The 19483-nt window shown below is 37.9% G+C and overlaps 1 pseudogene; it reads right to left on the bottom strand.

Annotated features, from left to right (window-relative positions):
- Positions 1-12585: 12585 nt before the first annotated feature.
- Positions 12586-14679, bottom strand: LOC138395154 (RNA-binding protein EWS pseudogene; annotated as a pseudogene).
- Between the last annotated feature and the right edge of the window lie 4804 nt (positions 14680-19483).

Raw genomic sequence — 19483 nt, 5'->3', positions numbered from 1 at the left:
AAAATGCTCCTTGTGTCTACATAGAAATACAAAATGAAGTTACCATGTTGTCTTGATTTGTATAATATTTTAATTTTTTTGAGAATTCTTCTAGTCTAAGTTTTATCTAAAACTGTTATTATTTTAGACTGTAATATAATAAGAGAATATATCACATTGCATTGGTTAAGGGAGAGTATACAATAATGGCTAGGGTTTAACAAAGCTTACACCATTGACATTACTCAATACCCATCAATAAAAAATCAGTAAAAGCATTGACAGCAGCACCAATTTCCAATATTATAGTACCTTGTTGAATTAAGGTACTATATATTGACTGGCAAACATGAAGAGTGAGATAATATCGTGTTTGCAGACCTGTACTTCTGCCTTCCAAGTGGATAGATCTACAGATGTATCTGGGCTTGCTCATTTGCTCCTATTCGTCTGATATCAGCATAAACTAAACAGCCACAAAGATCTTGTTTTATGCGAATATTTGGCAGCAAGCTTAAGAAACACTGAAATTATTCAAAGTGTTGAGTAACACTGTTGAATTTCATTGGATTTTGTTGTTGCTGTTGTTTGTTTTGTTTTTGTTTTTGAGACAGGATCTTGCTCTGTTACCCAGACTACAGTGCAGTGGCTTCATCATAGCACACTGCAACCTCAAACTTCTGGGCTCAAGCGATCCTCCTGCCTCAGCCTCCCGAGTAGCTGAGACTACAGACACATGCAACCGTGGCTAATTTTTTTTTATTTTGAACTTCATGGAAGTACTGGGTTGACTTTTACATGGTTGGCACAGAAGCGATGATGGTCAAATGGCTAGTACCGTAGCATAAATCAAGGTAGTAGTTCCCAATTGTACTAGTGGTTACTATGTTCTTCACTGAAATGCACTTACAAGCAAAAGAAAAAAATGCTAATTTTACACAGGAATGTCTGGTCTCTTAACTCTCCCTGAGCACCAAAAATAATAAAATCTGGTGCTACTTTCTTTCCTAGAATGCTCAGAGAAGATTTCAGTGATTTCACTTGAGAGTGGCTTTTATGCCTTCTTGTTATATTATTCCATAATACATGGAAGGTGGAAGGGAAAAGGATTTAGGGATGAGTGAGCATGTTGTTGTCTTTCTCCTAGTATTCTTTTCTTTTTTTTTAAGACAGAGTCTCGCTGTTTTGCCAGGGCTAGAGTGCCATGGGTTCAGCCTAGCTCACAGCAACCTCAAACTCCTGGGCTCAATCCTCCTGCTTCAGCCTCCTGAGGAGCTGGAACTACCAGCGTGGCCATCACGCCTAGCTAATTTTTCCTAATTTCAGTAGAGACGGGGTCTCGCTCTTGTTCAGGCTGGTCTTGAACTTCTGACCTCAAGTGATCCTCCCACCTCAGCCTTACAGAATGCTAGCTAGGATTACAGGTGTGAGCCACCGTGCCTGGTCGCAGTATTCCTTTTTATAATTAATTGGTAAATGTACAAATAACTAAATTCATTAATGTTTTCTTGAATGGCTAATTTATTAGATGTTTCAAATGGAAATTCTTTATTCTTCACAAGTACAGTTCTAGTTTTGTAGACATTTTCTGGGTTTTTTAAATTTATTGTTTTTTTATTAATTTTTTCTTCATTTACTGTTAAAATTATTTTATTTATTGTTGTCTTTCTCTCCTCTATCATGTAAGGCTCATGAGGATGGAGCCTACATCTATGTTTTTATTTGTCTATCCTAGTAATTAGAATAATGACTGGCACATAGTGGGCCCTCAATAGATACATGTAAAATGAATGATTTTTTTTTTTTTCCCTTTTAGAGACAGGGTCTTGAGACTCTGTCACTCAGGCTGGAGTGCTGTGGCATGATCATAGCTCACTCCAGCCTTGAACTCCTGGGCTTAAGGGATCTTCCTGTCTCAGCCTCCCAAGTAGCTGGGACTACCACTATACCTGGCTAATTTTTCACTTTTTGTAGAGACAGGATCTTGCTATGTTGCTCAGGTTGATCTTGAACTACTGGCCTCAAGCTAACCTCCTACATAGACTTCCCAAAGTGCTGGGATTACAGACCTGAGCCACCACACCTGGCCTTGATTTTTATCTTCACCTGTCTGTTTTGTTATGATATTTTCTTGTGACCTATCCATACCAAAAAAAAAAAAAAAAGCTAATCCAATAATGTCTACCCTGATTTGGAAAGTAAACGAACAAAATTTCTTTTGTATACATAATAGGGACATTTTCTAGCATTTTTTCTGTTTTATTATTCTCTTCTCTGACTTGTGTATTGCATTTAGTTAGTGACACATCTCTGCTTTTTCACCTCAGTTTGCATTTTGATATTTCTGCCTAGCCTTTCAGACTTATTTAATAATAAATATGTTTTTAAATACATCTCTGTCTAATGGATTAACATTATTTGGATTCATATTTTTAGGATACTTGAACACCTAGAGACACTAACACCTAGAAAGAAATGTCACAGTGCTTGTTAATAACCAACATTCTCTGATGGCCTTGCTTCCCCCTACTCAGGATATTAAGACTAGTTACAGGCTCACCTTGCTTACTTCAGTATAGCTGAGAGTCAGCTTGGACCTATTAAAAGCTTCTCCCCCTTTAGTTAAAGACCTGGAAAAAGTCTCCACTTCCCAGTCCATAGGTGTACTTGTTTTCACATGCAAATACTTCTCACCCTAGCACACCTGCAGAAACAAACATCAGAATACCGTCCAATCCACTCCCTACTGTGTCTGAATATCCATCTCTCTAGCCTCCTGGCTGTTTTACTGGTTCCCGGTTCTCACCAGAATTCCCTGAGGGATCTGAAGACTGGTTTTGAATCACTTCATTGTTGGTGGAAATCATTTCTCTTCTTGCTTTGTTTCACCCCACTCTTTCTTCTGCAGCTAGACTCACTTCTGCCTTGTTTTATGGTGATCCCTGGAGATCTACTACCCTCCCAGCATATGTATACTAATGTACGACTGTGGATACACACTCATTAAACACCGAAATGATGTCACTCACTATAGGTACCAAGTTCAAACTTGAGCACACTGGAGAGGGCTACTGTGGATGCTGGCCATGCTTACAAAGTCACAGACGATCTTGTTCTTCCACACTCAGCACAACACAGCATGCTATATAAACATCACTGCACTGGGTGATGTAATTCCCTATGTAGTCACTTATTTATTTATTATTATTATTATCATGATTATTACTAGGTATACATATACTTATTTGCTATTTCTTTGCGTTATGAACACAGCATGAATTTCATTAAGTCAAATGCTCTAGAACATTGAGCATACCTACATTTACCAAATCCAACATCATTTTCTGAGCCACCAAATTTGTTTTTATTTTAAAGAAGAGAATTCTGATGTTCAGAGCAGAAAAGTGATTTTTTCCTAATAGTCCACTGTCTGTCAGTGATGGAGCTGGTAATATAATCCTAATTTTCTAAATCTCCAATTCAGTACTCAATTGAAATTGCATTTTTCATTCAATGAAAACTAAATGAAAAAATAAAAGTTAAACGCTGTTTCCACAGGATATGTTGTGCTAGACTAATGTCACCCATTTTATTCCTTGCAAGCCAAGCATACTTCAAATACTATTTACTAAATGACCTATAAAGGTCATTTCATGAAATAGTGCAATGTTTGAAACTTGTGAATTGCTCACACTATAAAATATTAACGAAATATATTTTGTGAACCTTCTCCCCTTGCTCATAAAATGAATAGACCACTTATTTACCCTAATCTCCTAATAATGTTATGAGCACTTATTCAAACTAATAGTGATAATGATAAGTACTGTACTAATTACTGAAACAAATTTTTTTAAAGTTGCCTGCCATTTGCCAAGGAATAGCCATGATAATTTAATATATGCTATCTCATTGAAACTCCTAAAAATAGCTAGTGATAGTATCACTATTTTTCTATGAATAAAGATAAAATTTCAAACATTTAATTCATGTAATTAAGTAGCAGAACCAAGTTTCAAAAATTCTACTCTTCAGATCAGTGTTTTCTACCTTGAGAATAAGACATTATTCTCCAACTCCCAAATTTCAAATCAAATAATAAGTATAAAACTGAATGTAGGAAAAAGAAACTACCAGAGTTAAGTGATATTTCATTGTGGTTTTGACTTGCATTTCCCTGATGATTAGAGATTTCGGGCACTGCAAAGGCAATATATGTAACCAAAGCATTTGTACCCCTGTAATAGTCTTAAATAAATAAATAAATAAAATGGAAAGAAAAAAGAAAAAGAAACCACCAATTATCATCATTATCTTCTGTGTGATCCATAATATTTTTCTAGAGACAAAGTAGAGCATTTGCAATTTATAGTCCACATTCTCCTTAGATATGCTATTTTTCATCATAATAAAAGAGAACATACATTTTATCATTTAAGAGAATCTTAACCTCTTTTAAAGAATTTAACATAATTATATTTTCATTTTATTATATTTTAATAGAACATAATATTTATTTACAAAAAATTAAAGGTACTGATACAGGAAAGTGGACCCCTAAACTGTGGCCCAGCCAGAAAGACAGGTGGGTTCTTGGAAAGACAGGTGGGTTCTTGGCTTCACGCAGGAAAAAATTCAAAAGCGAGCCAACAGAGTCAAGTAAAACCAAGCTTGTTGAAGTAAAAAAAGGAAAAATGGGAGGATGTCCCATAGACAAAGTAGTGGCTATCTCTCAGAGCAACGGAGAGTAGCACTTTGTGAGTTTCTGGGGTCTTATTTTAGGCTTTCTATTTATTTTTATGTTAAGTGAAAGGAAGATTAGTCATAAGATTTCTGGGAAAGGTGTGAGGAGTTCCCACAACTGAGGGTGCCTCCCTCTTTTAAACCAGGTAAGTAAGGTAACTTTTAGGAGTTGCCATGGCATTTGTAAACTGTCATGGTGCTGGTGGGAGTTTCTTTTAGCATGCTAATGCATCATAATTAGCGTACAATGAGTAGTGAGGGTAACCTGAGGTCATTTTTGCTGGGCATCTTGGTTCTATCTGGTTTTGGCGGCTTCTCAATATTAGGGACAGGTGCAGGTTGGCAGAGCACAGGAAAGGAAGAGGGGGGCAAAAATGAGGAGGCCAATGAACATTTAGAACTTAACCCACAACAGCAGGAACTTGAAGTTAGGGACTTTTCCTGGCCAGAAGCATGTGCAGAAACTAGGAGCTCATGCCCAAAGTTAACCTTTTTCCCATTAACATACATTAACATAGTAAAAATCACACCCATCAGCGCATGACAGTTTACAAATGTCATGGCAAGACCTAGAATTTACCTTGCAAGGATAAAATTGGGCAGGGCCCTTAACTCTAAGAACTCACCACCCTTTTCTCAGAGAAATAATGAATATTACACTCACCATTTAGCAGGCCATAAGGTGTAGACATAAAAGTAGAAGTGTGATAAGACCCCAGTGTCTTCTCCACTTACAGAAATAGACCCATTTTCCCTCAGGAAATGTCCTTTCTCTTTCTATTTCTATTGAAAAGCCTGCAATAAAAGCTGCTTGTATGAGTTGCTGGTGTCTGTTATCACTCTGTCGCACTAGCTAGGCTTGTGATTCCTCCAAGCCAGGAGCCAAAGAGCCAGGCAACACCCTCAAAAAATCAACCCTGACACTCCACCACCTCCTATTTTATCAGAGACCTTGGTTTGGGTCTTATAAATCAGGGCCAGGGGGTTCCCTATCTCAGTACCATTTGAATCATCATATAAAATAGATATTAAACTAAACTATTGCCTTTATTAATTTTGTTTGCTTGAAAATCCATTAAGATAGTTATCATCTATAGAAACCATTATACAGAAGAATAAGAGTAATGAAAGATTATTGAAATATTTAAATTTTACTGAAAAGGCTTTCATGCACAGGAGTCTGAAATCTTAAAGTGGAAAGTAAAGACACCAAATAAAACTTTAAAACCAGATACTTTAAAAGACAACAGTAAAGAAATACAGCATTAATAATATATCTAATAATTCCTAGGAGAATGAAACACAGAAGGAGATCTAGTCATGCACAAAGTTTAACTAGTTATGTGCAGTGGTTCTCCACCCTTAATGCTTATGAGATTCAACTGCAGAGCTTTTAAAAAAAATCATCTGTTGCTGGACGTCTACCTTTCATATTCTGACTCAATGAGTGCATCTGAAGTAGCAACCTTTGCTTCTGTAATTTTAAAACAAACAATGAAGTGAAAAAATTAGCCTCCTCAAAGGTTTGCTGGGTTTCCAGTAGTTGAGAACCACAAATCCATCAAAAAATAAAAACGATCACAAAATCTTAATTCCAGATGGTAGATATCTTTATAGTACATTATATTTTGGAGTATGAACTTTACAAATAATGCTTGTTAGTTCAAAAGAATAGATAAGCAAAAAGGAAAGCAAGAGAAAAAAATATGCCAAAAACTTATTAGAAAAACCATACAATAAATAATAAATGGTGTGCCTCATTTATTTTCTTTAACCTAAGGACCCTAGTATTATATCTGATATTTAGTATAGATATTCCATAAATATATGATGAATAAATTAATTGTAGTAGAAAATATTTGGCTGATAACAGAGGAAGTGCCTCAGAAGTCTGGAGAAGGAAAAGCTTTAACTACTACTCTGTACACGACTAACATGGAAAGCTTTTTAGTAAACTGCAGCAAAAAGTATACAGAGAAGCCTATGCTTGAGCCCAGGAGTTCAGGGCTGCAATAAGCTGTGATTGTGCCATTGCCCCTCAGCCTGGGCAACAGAATGAGACTCTGTCTCTAAAAACAAATAATAATAATAATAAGAGAAGCCCATTATGATATTTTACCCTACATAATATTGAATATAAAGTTGATATATTAAGCATTAAATCTAGACTTTACAAATATATATACACACATTTGCATTTACATATTAATATTTAAAAATTGGGATGTAAACATAAATATGTTTTAAACCCCAGGGATTTTTAAAAAGAAGGCAGTCTTCTAAAGTTCTTCCTTAATTCCTAGCACAATATTTTGTGTACAAGAGGTTTTTAATAATATCTAAAGTAGCCTTAGAGAAATATGGGTTCCTAAGAAATAAAACTCTGGCTACTGAACAAGAAGGGGAGAAAAGATCCACCCATTATAAAGAATGATGTGGCTACTGAGGAAGCTGTTTTATGAGCTCTGGGTTTTAAATAGACAAGATTATTTTCTAAATATTAAACAATCAGCATTGCATGAGCACGTCAATTGGAACACAGGCCACAACTAATGAGTGCAACTGATTGAAAAATTGGAAAGTACTATTAGCATGAATTTGTAACTCATGGCCTCTCTTCTCTTTGCATATGTTCTCAACAAAGATATAATTTAGTAATGTTGTAACAGAACAGAAATTTTAAACTCAAATTAATGTTACCTTTTTCTTTTAGTTTTTTTAAAGAATAATTCTGCTCGTTCTGATGAAAAGGGAACATTTTTCCAGAACTGAGTGAAAATAATTTTTCTCTCTTTCAGGAAGAAAAGATTATACAATTATGGTTTGTGAAAACTTTCTTCAAGAAAAGGAAAAGTAGTTTTGTTTAGATAATTATGTGGAGTTCAGTGTAATGGGTCACTGAGCTTCTACCTGATAGTCTATGGTCTATTGCTGTGTGTGGACAAATAAATGCTGCTGTGTGAATAAATAAAATAATAGGGTTTAAAGAGCATAGTAAAATGGGTAGGAGCTGGAAGTGTAGAGAGACTTCAGTGGAGAATACAAATAGCAGGACAAAGAGAAGAAGTAGAGTAAACCCAAGAGAATAACTCTAGAGTCCCTTCTGGAGAGCACTAAGTGAATGGGAAAGAGAGGGAGTATTACAAAGACATTATTCCAGTGTCCATGAGTCATACTGGAAGACACTATTTGACAGATAATCAGTATTTGCATGAATTATAGGGGGTTTTTAGCGGTTCCCTCTGAACTTTAGAGTGTGAAACATCCAAATCCTCCTCCTTTTATCAAAAGTAGGCTGATTTTTCTTGAAAAGAAATTTTACCTCTCCCCACAGTATAGTAGCTACACTATTTGGGTGATCCTGAACAGACTTAATCTAGGCAATTTATCTCATCTCCATGGCCTGGGTATTTAATTTAAGGCTAACATATAACCCAGTTCAGTTGTCAGGCCACTGAGAAGTAGCCTTTTTCTTCCTCTGGATGAATTGATAAGATAATATGAGGTGCAGAACTGTAGTCATCATAAAAGAAGATCCAGGGGCTACTGTGTGGAGCTGAAAAAGAGTACTAGTGCCATGGAAGGCAGAGGAAAGAGACAGAAAAAAAAAAATTAAATATCCAGTGGGTTTTATTCACTACGCCTAGTCACCTATGCATCCTTTATTTGGACTGCTGAGTTACAGAAGTTAATACATTCTTTTGTGCTTGTTGATTATACTAGTTTGTGTTTTGTTTTGGGTTAGTTGTAATTAAAATAGTCCTAGCTGATACAAATAGAAATTTCATATCCATATCTTGGGCTTGTATCACTTGGATAGCAAGTCTTCAGGGATGTAGGAATTTTCTTTGTTATGAAATATGCATCCTATTAGCTGATGCCTCTGCTGAAGTATGTCACAAATTTTCAGTCTAACACCATCTGTCAACCCCATAAGAATCTTTGTGAGATTGAATAGAATATGTTAGAGTTATTAAAAATGGGATAAGAAAACTGGGAAACATGTTTTATTATTTGCAAGTACCACAAGTTCTATCTGAATAGTAATAACAAACACATAATAGCTCTATATGTTTTTAAAGATAGTACCCTACACATACACATACATGACTGTATGTATACACATAGAAAAACACATTCTATTGTGCCAAAAGAAAGGCATAGAAGTGACATGTGGTCCAATGCCCATGCACAGATCTTAAACATTGATGTATCATCCTTTGTCCTGTATTATTTGTAATATAAATCATTTTTTGTTTCCCAGAATGACAGGAAAAACTCAGGGGGAATGCTTTCATTTGGTATCTGGAAGCATCACATTACCTGACTTCAAACTATATTACAAGGCTGTAGTAACCAAAACAGTATGATACTGGTATAAAAGCAGACATATACATTAATGGAATGAAATAGAGAATCCAGAAATAAAACCATACAGCTACAGCCAACTGATTTCTGTCAAAGCAGACAAAAACATACACTGGAGAAAGGACACCCTACGCGATAAATGATACTGGAGAAATTGGATAGCCACATGTAGAAGAATGAAACTGGATTCCTATACATATACAAAAATTAACTGAAGGTGGATTAAAGACTTAAACATAAGGCCTGAAACCATAAAAATTCTAAATGAAAATATAGAAAAAATTCTTCTGGACATTGGCTTAGGCAAAGAATGTATGACTAAGACCCAAAAACCAAATACAGCATCAATAAAAATAAATAAATGGGATTTAATTAAACTAAAATGTTTCTGCACAGCAAAAGAAATAATTAACAGTGTAAATAGACAACATGTAGAGTAGGAGAAAATATTCACAAACTATATATCCGACAAAAGACTAATATCCAGAATCTACAAAGAACTCAAACAAATCAGCAAGAAAAAAACAAATAACTGCATCCAAAAGTGGACAAAAGACATGAACAGATTTTTTTTTCAGCAGAAAATAGACAAATGGACAACAAACACATGAAAAAATGGCCAACATCACTAATCATCAGGAAAATGAAAATTAAAACCACAATGAGATATCACCTTAACCCTGTCAGAATGATCATTATTAAAATGTTAAAAAACAACAACAAATGCTGGCATGGATGCGTAGAGATAGGAACACTCATACACTGCTGGTGGGACTGCAACGTAGTACAACCTCTGTGAAAAGTAATATGAAGATACCTCAAAGAGCGAAAAGTAGAACTACCATTTGATCCAGCAATCCCATTACTGGGCATCTACCCAAAGGAAAAAAAGACATTCTATAAAAAAGACATCTGCACTAGAATGTTTATAGCAATACAATTCACAACTGCAAAGATATGGAAACAACCCAAGTGCCCATCAATACTTGAGTGGATTAATAAAATGTGATATATGTATACCATGGAGTACTACTCAGCCACAAAAAAACAATGGTGACCTAGCACCTCTTATGTTATCCTGGATAGAGCTAGAGCCCATTCTTCTAAGTGAAGTATGACAAGAATGGAAAAACAAACACTATATGTACTCACCACCAAATTGGTACTAACTGATCAAGACTTACGTGCATATATCATAGTAACATTCATCAGGTGTCAGGCAGGTGGGGGGGCAAGGAGGGGTTGGGTATATTCATACCTAATGAGTGTGGTGCACACTGTCTGGGGGATGGACACTTGAAGCTCTCTCTGACTTGGGCAGGGGAAGGGCAATATACGTAAACTAAACCTTTGTACCCCTGTAATATTCTTTTCTTTTAATTTTTTATTTCAACATATTAGTACCAATTTGATGGTGAGTACATGTGTGTACCCCCATAATATTCTGAAAAAAATGTTAAAAAAACTACATGTTGGTGTGGATGCGCTGAAAAGGAAACACTTATACACTGTTGATAGGAATGTAAACTAGTAAAACCTCTATGGAGAACAGTATAGAGGTTCTTCAAAAAACTAAAAACAAAATTACCATATGGCCCAGAAATCCCACTGCTGGGTATATATCCAAAGGAGAGGAGTTCACTATATCAAAAAGATATCTGCACTCCCATGTTTATTGCAGAGTATTCACAGTAGCCAAGATTTGGAATGAATAGATGAATGCATAAAGAATTGTAATATATATACATGATGAAATATTGCATAGCCACAAAAAGAATTAAATTCTGCCATTTTAAACAACATAGATGGAACTGGAGAACATTGTGTTAACTGAAATAAGCCAAGCACAAAAAGACAAATATTGGCCGGGCGCGGTGGCTCACGCCTGTAATCCTAGCACTCTGGGAGGCCGAGGTGGGCGGATCGTTTGAGCTCAGGAGTTCGAGACCAGCCTGAGCAAGAGCGAGACCCCATCTCTACTAAAAATAGAAAGAAATTATATGGACAGCTAAAAAATATATATATAGAAAAAAAATTAGCCGGGCATGGTGGTGCATGCCTGTAGTCCCAGCTACTCGGGAGGCTGAGACAGGAGGATCGCTTGAGCTCAGGAGTTTGAGGTTGCTGTGAGCTAGGCTAACGCCATGGCACTCACTCTAGCCTGGGCAACAGAGTGAGACTCTGTCTCAAAAAAAAAAAAAAAAAAAAAAGACAAATATTGCATGTTCTCGCTCTTACATGGAGCTATACATTAAACCAATTGATGTCATTGAGATAGAACGTAAAATGATGGTTACCAGAGGCTGGGAAGGGTAGCATAGAATGGAGGATAAAGTGGGATGGTTAATGGGTACAAAAATATAGGTACATAGCTAGATAGAATGAACAATATTTGATAGCACAACAAAGTGATTATATCAACAGTAAGTTATGGTATACTTTAAAATAACTAAAAGAGTGAAATTGGAATGTACCTAACACAAAGAAATGTTAGATGCCTGAGGTAATGTATACTCCAATTACTCTGATTTGATTAATTTACATTGTATGCCTGTATCAAAACATCATATGTACTCTATAAAGATAAACAACTAGTATATACCCATAATAATTAAAAATAAAAACACCTGCACCTGAATACTTATCTTAGTACAATTTGGAATTTCAAAGATATGGAATCAACTTAAGTGCCCATCGACTAATGAGTGGATAAAGAAAATGTGAGATACACACATACACACGCACACACACACACACACACACACACACACCATGGAGTACTGCTCAGCCATAAAAAGGAAGAAAATAGTGTCTTTGCAGCAACTTGTATAGAGCTGGAGACCATTATCCTAAGTGAAGTATCTCAGAAATGGAAAAAGAAATACCACATATTCTCACTTACAAGTGGGAGCTAAATGTGGGTATATATAGTCATTAAGCATTACAATGGACATTGGAAACTAAAAAAAAAAGAGGAGGGTGGGAGGGGAGTGAGGGATGAAAAATTACTTGTTGGGTACAATGTACACTAATGTGGTGATGGGCACACTAAAAGCCCTGACCTCACCATTATACAATTCATCCATATACCTCCTAAATCTATTGAAATAAAAAAGAGGGGGCAGGGAAAATTCTTGGGTGACACAGTGGAAAAGTACTAAAAAATGTTAGAGGGTAGATTGATCAGTGTTATTAGGTCATCTGTGTTTGCTATTTTTTTAATTAGGCTCCTATCCTCCAATAGAAACTAGGAGACAGGGGAGCTATCTTTCTTTCTTTCTTTTTTTTTTTTTTTATAAACATTTGGAATTTTATTTAAAAAAAAAAAATCACAACCATGACATTGTTACAGTTAGAGGCCCTCTTGGTTCTCCACGACACTGAGCATGCTCACAGGGGTTCCCATTGTTAAGTCTTAGTTAAACAGCCATCTTTAAAAGAAAAAAAAAAAAAAAAACTCGCCACACTACCATTTAACTTGTTTTAATGTTTCTTCACAAATGGTGAAAAATACTAAAGTACAGACAAGGAATAATCATAATGTTGTGGCCAACATTATAAATATGGAATTATAAATTTAAAACATTTTCTGGTTTAAAAAATAAATCTGGTAGTCAATGCAGCTCTGTGGGGTCTCTGCGTCTAGTAGGGCCGGTCTCTGCGCTCCTGATGGTGCTCGCCTTTATCCATTTTTCCAGGTCCTCCACGTCCGCCTCTTCTTCCTCCCATCTGTTCCATCAAAGGTCCAGGGGGCCCCCCCACCAAAGCCACCTCGGTCCATGCCCCGGCCACCACAGAAGCCACCTCTGTCTCCACCATGGCCACCTCTGAACATGCCACCAGGGCCGCCACGATCCATGAGGCCACCTCTTCCACCACGCATGCCACCAGGGCCACCTCTACCGTGATCACCACCCGGGGGCGGGAAGGGTGGCGGGAGGAAGCCTTCAGGCTTCGGGGCCTTACACTGGTTGCATTCTGTTCTCCAGGCGAAGTTCTGGTTTCCACAACCCGGATTGGGACACTGCCAGTCTCCAGCTCGGTGTTGGACATTGCCTCCTCCGGAGGGGTTCCCTCGAGAACCTCGGGGACCCCTTGGAGGGAAACCTCCTCTATCTCCTCCACGGCCTCCCATGCGACCCATGGGTCCCCCAGGACCTCCTGGGCCTCCTGGACCTCCACGGAGTGGTGGTGGCACCCCTCTGCCCTCACGGGGTGGCATACCACCCTGCATGCTGTTCATTGGAGGCTTCTTCCGAGCAAGAGAGACTTTAAGTTTGCTCCCTTGAAAGTCTTTCCCATCAAACCACTCCATGGCAGCCTTGGCAGTTGGTGGATCTTCATAGGACACTGTGGCATCACCTTTGGGCTTTCCCGTTTCCTTGTCCAGGTAGATGTGGATCATGGGTTGCCCAGTTCTCTTGTTCATCTTAACAACCCCACATTGCTTAAAGAAGTCTGCCAGATCATTTAGAGTCACATTGTCATTTAATCCTTGCACATAAATTGCACTGTTGTCAGAGTCTTCATCTAGATCTACAGGTGGGCCTAGATCAAGATCTGGTCCTTCATCCATGGGTCCACCAGGCTTATTGAAGCCACCTTGCTCTCCAGCGCCCATTCCACCGCGTCCTCGTCCCCGCCCACCTCTGCTCATGCCTCCACGATCAAATCCCCCTCTTCCCCTGCCCCAGTTATCAGGGCCACTCATGCTCCGGTTCTCTCCTGGTCCGGAAAATCCTCCAGACTCCTGCCCATAAACACCCATGCTACTGGGGTGGTCCTGTCGGAATGAACTCTGCTGCCCGTAGCTGCTGCTCTGCTGGCTATATTGACTTGGAGCCTGGCTGTAGGATCCAGTTTGGGGGGGTAACTAGTGGGAGGCTGCTGCCCATAGCTGCTTTGTTGACCATAGCTACTCTGCTGTCCATAGATGCTCGGCTGCCCATAGGTGTTCTGCTGAGAGTAACTGCTCTGATCATAACTAGTCGGCTGTGTAGAGGAATAGCTGGTAGGAGGGTAGGATGGAGGTGCGGTGACTGGCTGCATGGGGTAGCTCCCAGGTATCTGGGGATAACTGTAGTTACTTTGTCCGTATCCTAGGCTGGGTTGATTGTAAGCCCCTGTGCTAGACTGAGGTTGACTAGTCTCAGCAGGTTTGTTACTATCTTGAGGTCTTATAGGTGCGGTAGCTGCCGGCTGCTGCCCATAGGCTGGGTAAGCAGGCTGAGTGCCATAAGCAGACTGAGCTGCACAGGAGGCCTGGGTAGTGGTGACTGTAGCAGTGGTGGTATCATAAGCACCAGTGCCATACCCCTGGACAGGCTGGCTGTACGCCTGGGGGGCAGTTGGAGTAGTATAACCAGTGGGAGGCTGTCCATAAGAAGTCGCATAGGCGGTCTGCCCGTAAGTCGCAGTGGTCTGAGCTTGGGTATAGCTGACATCAGTGGGCTGTCCATAGGTTCCATAGCTTTGTTGCCCATACGCCTGGGTGGTCTGTGCATATCCTTGAGTGGGCTGGGCGGTGTAAGCGCTGTAGCCCTGCTAGGCTGCAGCTTGGCTGTAGGTACTGTAATCCGTGGACGCCATTTTCTCTCCTTCCTCCTCGTTCTCTCTATCTTTCTTGATAATTACTTATTAAAGAAAGGGGTTCCCAGGTCTGGGAAAGACATTCCTGAGTTGCAAAACTATCAACAGGCTGGGAGAAGATTTATATCTCTATGGGGAAAAGGAAGAATTTGTAATTGAAAGTTTTCTAAAATAAGTGCTGTAAGAAAAGGGAGATTAGAGGCCTATAATCATACAAAATTATGTCTAAAGTTTAGTCAAACTGAGGGGAATGCTAAGTCCATCGTGGTCAGCCCGAAGCAAATTGGGATTAGTTGGTTACCTACTGGATGTTAGGTAGGTGTTACAAAATGTTCACTAAAAATTTCCTATAGCTGAAAATTAGAATATTCACATTCAGCAAGTTCTTATATAAATCTATGACTTTGTTAGTTTTTGCAGACCTACCAAGAAAGTGATTTTTTTTTTTCTTGGAAAGATGTCCATCTCAAAATATAATTATTTTTGTTTCTATGAAATAGGTTTTTAGAAACACATAATTTTGGAGCTGTTGTTGAGTTGTGCTAATGTGAAGTTCTCTTATTCATTAAAAGACTTTAAACAGATCATCAAAAAGAAAAAAAGTTCAAAGAATGAATCTCTTTTCCATGATGCTTTTGTTGTGTAATAAAAGTCCTCTACATCCCCTAAAGGGCTTTAATTTACAGCCACACATTCCATTTCCTCATGCTAAACCTCATTTTAGCACTGAGTAAAATCACAAACATGAGGTTTGCTTCTTGTGAAAACTTGAATTACAAGAATGAAGCCACATGGTCAACTTTGATCATTTAAACTTTGGTGATAAGGTCATAATAATTTGAATGTGGCTTGAAATAGAAGTTCTGTTGAAGGGAGTATTTTTTTCTGTAATAAAAAATAAATCTGATAAATTGCCAAGTTAAAATGAATCAGTGCTTGATATAACAATGCACTATATTGTTCATTTCCTATATTTTTGGTTCTTAGAAAGTTTCTGAGCCCATATAATGAAGAAGTTAGACTCTAGAAATGCACTGAACCAAGCACAGTCCTAGAGACAAAAAAGGAAAACCTTTTTCCAATGACTGTGGCCAATTCATTGTCTGCTTGAGCCAAAAGACTCAATATGAGAAAGAGTCTAGATATTTTTGTGAAGAACCAAATAATAAATTCTTGCAGTCACATTGAGGTCAACAACTTTCAATGTTTACCATATTAAAAGAAAAACCATCATATCATCAGTAGCTTAACACAACATTAATTTTCTTCAGAGGGTAAAAGAATGAGTTAGTAATTCCAGGAGAGTTTTTTTCCTGCTAATTCCAAGAATTCTGCTTCTCTGTGATATGTGTGTGTATCTGTCTTTGGGACTGGGGATGGGGGGAGGTTGGATATGTGTCAGTAACAGTTTTGAGGAGCTATCCAGAGGAAATAAAATTGGAAAAAGATCATAGCTAAGAGATCTATTATGGTGTGAGTTGAGAGAAAAACAGCAAGCTGAAAGCTTACATAAGACATAGAATATGTTTGGATGAATAAGAATATATCTAAATGGTGAATCTACTGTAACTGGTAAAATTTTAGAAAAGGAAATAGTACGTTAAAAGTCACAACTCAAAAAGTTTGCAATTATACTTTCATTAAATCATTCAAAAAATATTTTCTGGCCATCTTTTATGTAGCCAGGCATTGAGATAGGTGTTATATGAACAGGAATGTTCTCTGAGAAAGTAATATTCAACAAACAGACTCACACGTATATAATCATTACAACACAATAGAAACTCAGTTTTTGCCCTTTTAACACAGAAGGCAAGGGGGTTGTCAGCAGAAAGCCCTCCTCCATGCTATCTCTTATAACTAAACTGAAAGAGGCTCTTTTATCTGTAATATATGGCTTCTAAGATCATCCTAGGAGTTGTCTCCATTTTATTTGACTGCAATTAAGGAAAAAACAAAGGAGGAGTGCCAGGGACACTTAATGAGCCAGTTTTATAAGTGACTCAAGCCTCATCTACTCACATTGCATTGGATAGAAATGGTCATAGGATCCCAGCTAGATTCAAGAAAGCCTGGAAAATTTTGCCTTGTGCTTCCCATGAAAAACTACATAACATGGAAGATGAAACATGTTTTTTTCATGGACAGTCACCATCTTTTTCACAGTCTATCTTTCACCCCACCAAATATTACCCTATATCTCATTACGAAGGAGGCAAGTCAGAGTCCAATCCAGTCACTGCATCCAGTACAAAGTCCAGGATATCTAAGTGATGCATAGTCTTTTCAATTAGGTGTAGAGGTGGTTTCTCATAATCTAAGGAGATATATACTAAAAGGGCAATTATTTTCATCCTCCAACATGGTCCTTTTACAAGGATAACAATAAAAATTACCACTGAAAATGCTGAAGAATACAAGATACACAGCAATCACCCATCTATAGCAATCATGGCATCCTCATTGGTGGTCATTATGCAGATTGTCACCCTGGCAGTGACAGAAGGGCCTTCATGTTCTCAGGTTATGCTATGTGGAAGAAACTCTATCGTTCATCTACTTATGAGAGCTATATCTAAAGGGGGGTGTTGAAGAGTATGCCTTCCTGACATCTGCACAGTTTCCACGGCTCCTTACTTGTGACACACAAATTAAGTAGCTAAGGAGTTATTACAAGGCTTGAATAGACAAAGACTTCTTTGGTTCAGGCTCACATTTCTTTGAAAACACAATTCTTTCAAAAGCAACAGGCTTCAGTCAGTCCCAGACACCAGTAACCACAATTTGTGTTTTCTCCTAGACATGATTCTCTAGTTTGATGTATTTCCTTGCTTCCACATTCCTATATCTCTCTCCATAGTGGCTATCTTGAGGCCATGTGAAGCATTATACTTAAGTGGAAGGGGAGAATTTTTAACATAAACTTTTCAAAGTTGAGGTCCTCTGTTTAATGAGAACCCCTGATGAACCTTTGTTACTATGTCCTTTTTAAGTCTTGTTTCTTGCTATTTAAGTTTCTACATTATCTCTCTTGTCTCTTATGTTTCTGTTTATGAATCAGCCAGTTCTTGCCCAAGCTAATTGTTTTTATTTAATATCTTCCATACATGAAGTAAATAGCAAACAGCCCATGCTACTAACATTCTGCTCTCCAACCTCTTTTAGGACTGCAAACTTACATGCACTTGCTCTGCCTTATAAATTGTTGATTAGTAAGGGCAGACTAGCTGCCACAAAAATTATATTCCAGAATTTACACTGGCTTAAATATAATAGGAGAGTATTTCTATTCATGTAAAAGTACTGGGTAAGCAAACAGGTTAGTGGAGTTGAGGTCACCCTTGTCCACACAATTATTTAAGTACTAATTTTGATGCTGCCTCTGACATCTCCAATATGTTGTTTTTAAGGGCACCTGGAGGTTATCCCAATTCTAGCCATACACACAGTGCAGAGGAGCATGAGTGAGGATTCTAATAGCCAGAACTCAAAGTAGCAATAGCATGTCTGCTCATATTCCCTTGGCCACAACTAGGCACGTGGCTCTAGTTAGCTGCAAGGGAGATGGGAAATGCACTGCTTCCCTTTGACAACTCTATGCTTGGGATGGGGGAACACATTTTTCTGATGGATAATTAGCAAAATCTATTACACGTCGTGACTTTATAGGTGACAAGTGGAAGCCATCTGAAGGAGGTTGGATGGTACTGTCTCTCCTTTGAAGAAACATTTCAAGCAAAGCAAATTTATATGAGAAGGCTTGAAGTCTCTTCAGGAGAGACATGTAGAAAGATTGTGTTTTGATGCTGTTGTTGTTTTAAATATCTCAGAGAAGGCCACTGTGGCTAAAGTATCGTGAGAAAAGTAGAAAAGGGAAAGGTGATGCTAGAGAGGTAGACAGAAGACAAATTAAGCAAGCAGAGTTATTAATAATAAATTTAAAATGTATTCTAAGCACAATAGTTTAAAGCTTGTTTTAAGATAAAAATAAATTTTAAAATATCTTAAAGATCACATCAGATTTAAAAACATTATCAGTTTGGTGTAGAGAGAATGGTAGTAGATGTAAGAGTAGAAGGGAGACCATCACAGCAGTTTTGATAAAATGCTAAGGAAGGTACAGAAGAGAAACAGAGAAGGATTCCACCCCATCTCTCTCATGAAGCCATTAACTGGGCTCAACAGGAATCACCAGATAGTCATTGAGTTAGATGTGAGAAATGATATCTGAAAATCTAGGATGCTTTTCCCCACATAAATAGAAAACTTGGAAGCAAGGATCTCACTTGGGCAAAGAATATAATTGTATGATTTTTCACTCTTTCTACACATACCCAATATATTTTTATTTTTTGATTATTTTTATTTCTTCATATCAAAGATAGAGGTATATTTTTCTTAACTGAAGCTTTCATATACAAGGATTAGAGATCTTAGGGACATGTAGAGGAATGAGTATTTTCATGTTTTTGCCTGGGTAGAGAAAAGAAAACTAAATCTTGGATTGAAGAATAAATCTTGGAAGTTAAAGGGTGACTGAATATTTAGTGAAAGAGATTTAAGCGTTTTATCTTCTTGGTGTTTGTTTATATTTCCAAGAATGAAATTTAGAGCCATCTCTTTACATTCCAAAGCATTTAAACCATTAGGGGCCTACACAGTGGGTCACACCTGGAATCCTAGCACTCTGGGAGGCTGAGGGGGGAGGACTGCTTGAGCTCAGGTGCTCAAGACCAGCCTGAGCAAGAGGGAGACCCCATATCTACTAAAAATAGAAAAATTAGCCTGGCGTGGTGGTGGAGTG

The sequence above is a fragment of the Eulemur rufifrons genome, chromosome 15 (assembly GCF_041146395.1).
Source record: "Eulemur rufifrons isolate Redbay chromosome 15, OSU_ERuf_1, whole genome shotgun sequence".
Lineage (NCBI taxonomy): Eukaryota > Metazoa > Chordata > Mammalia > Primates > Lemuridae > Eulemur > Eulemur rufifrons.
The sequence above is the reverse complement of the archived record's forward strand: the minus strand, read 5'-3'. Positions and strand labels throughout refer to the sequence as shown.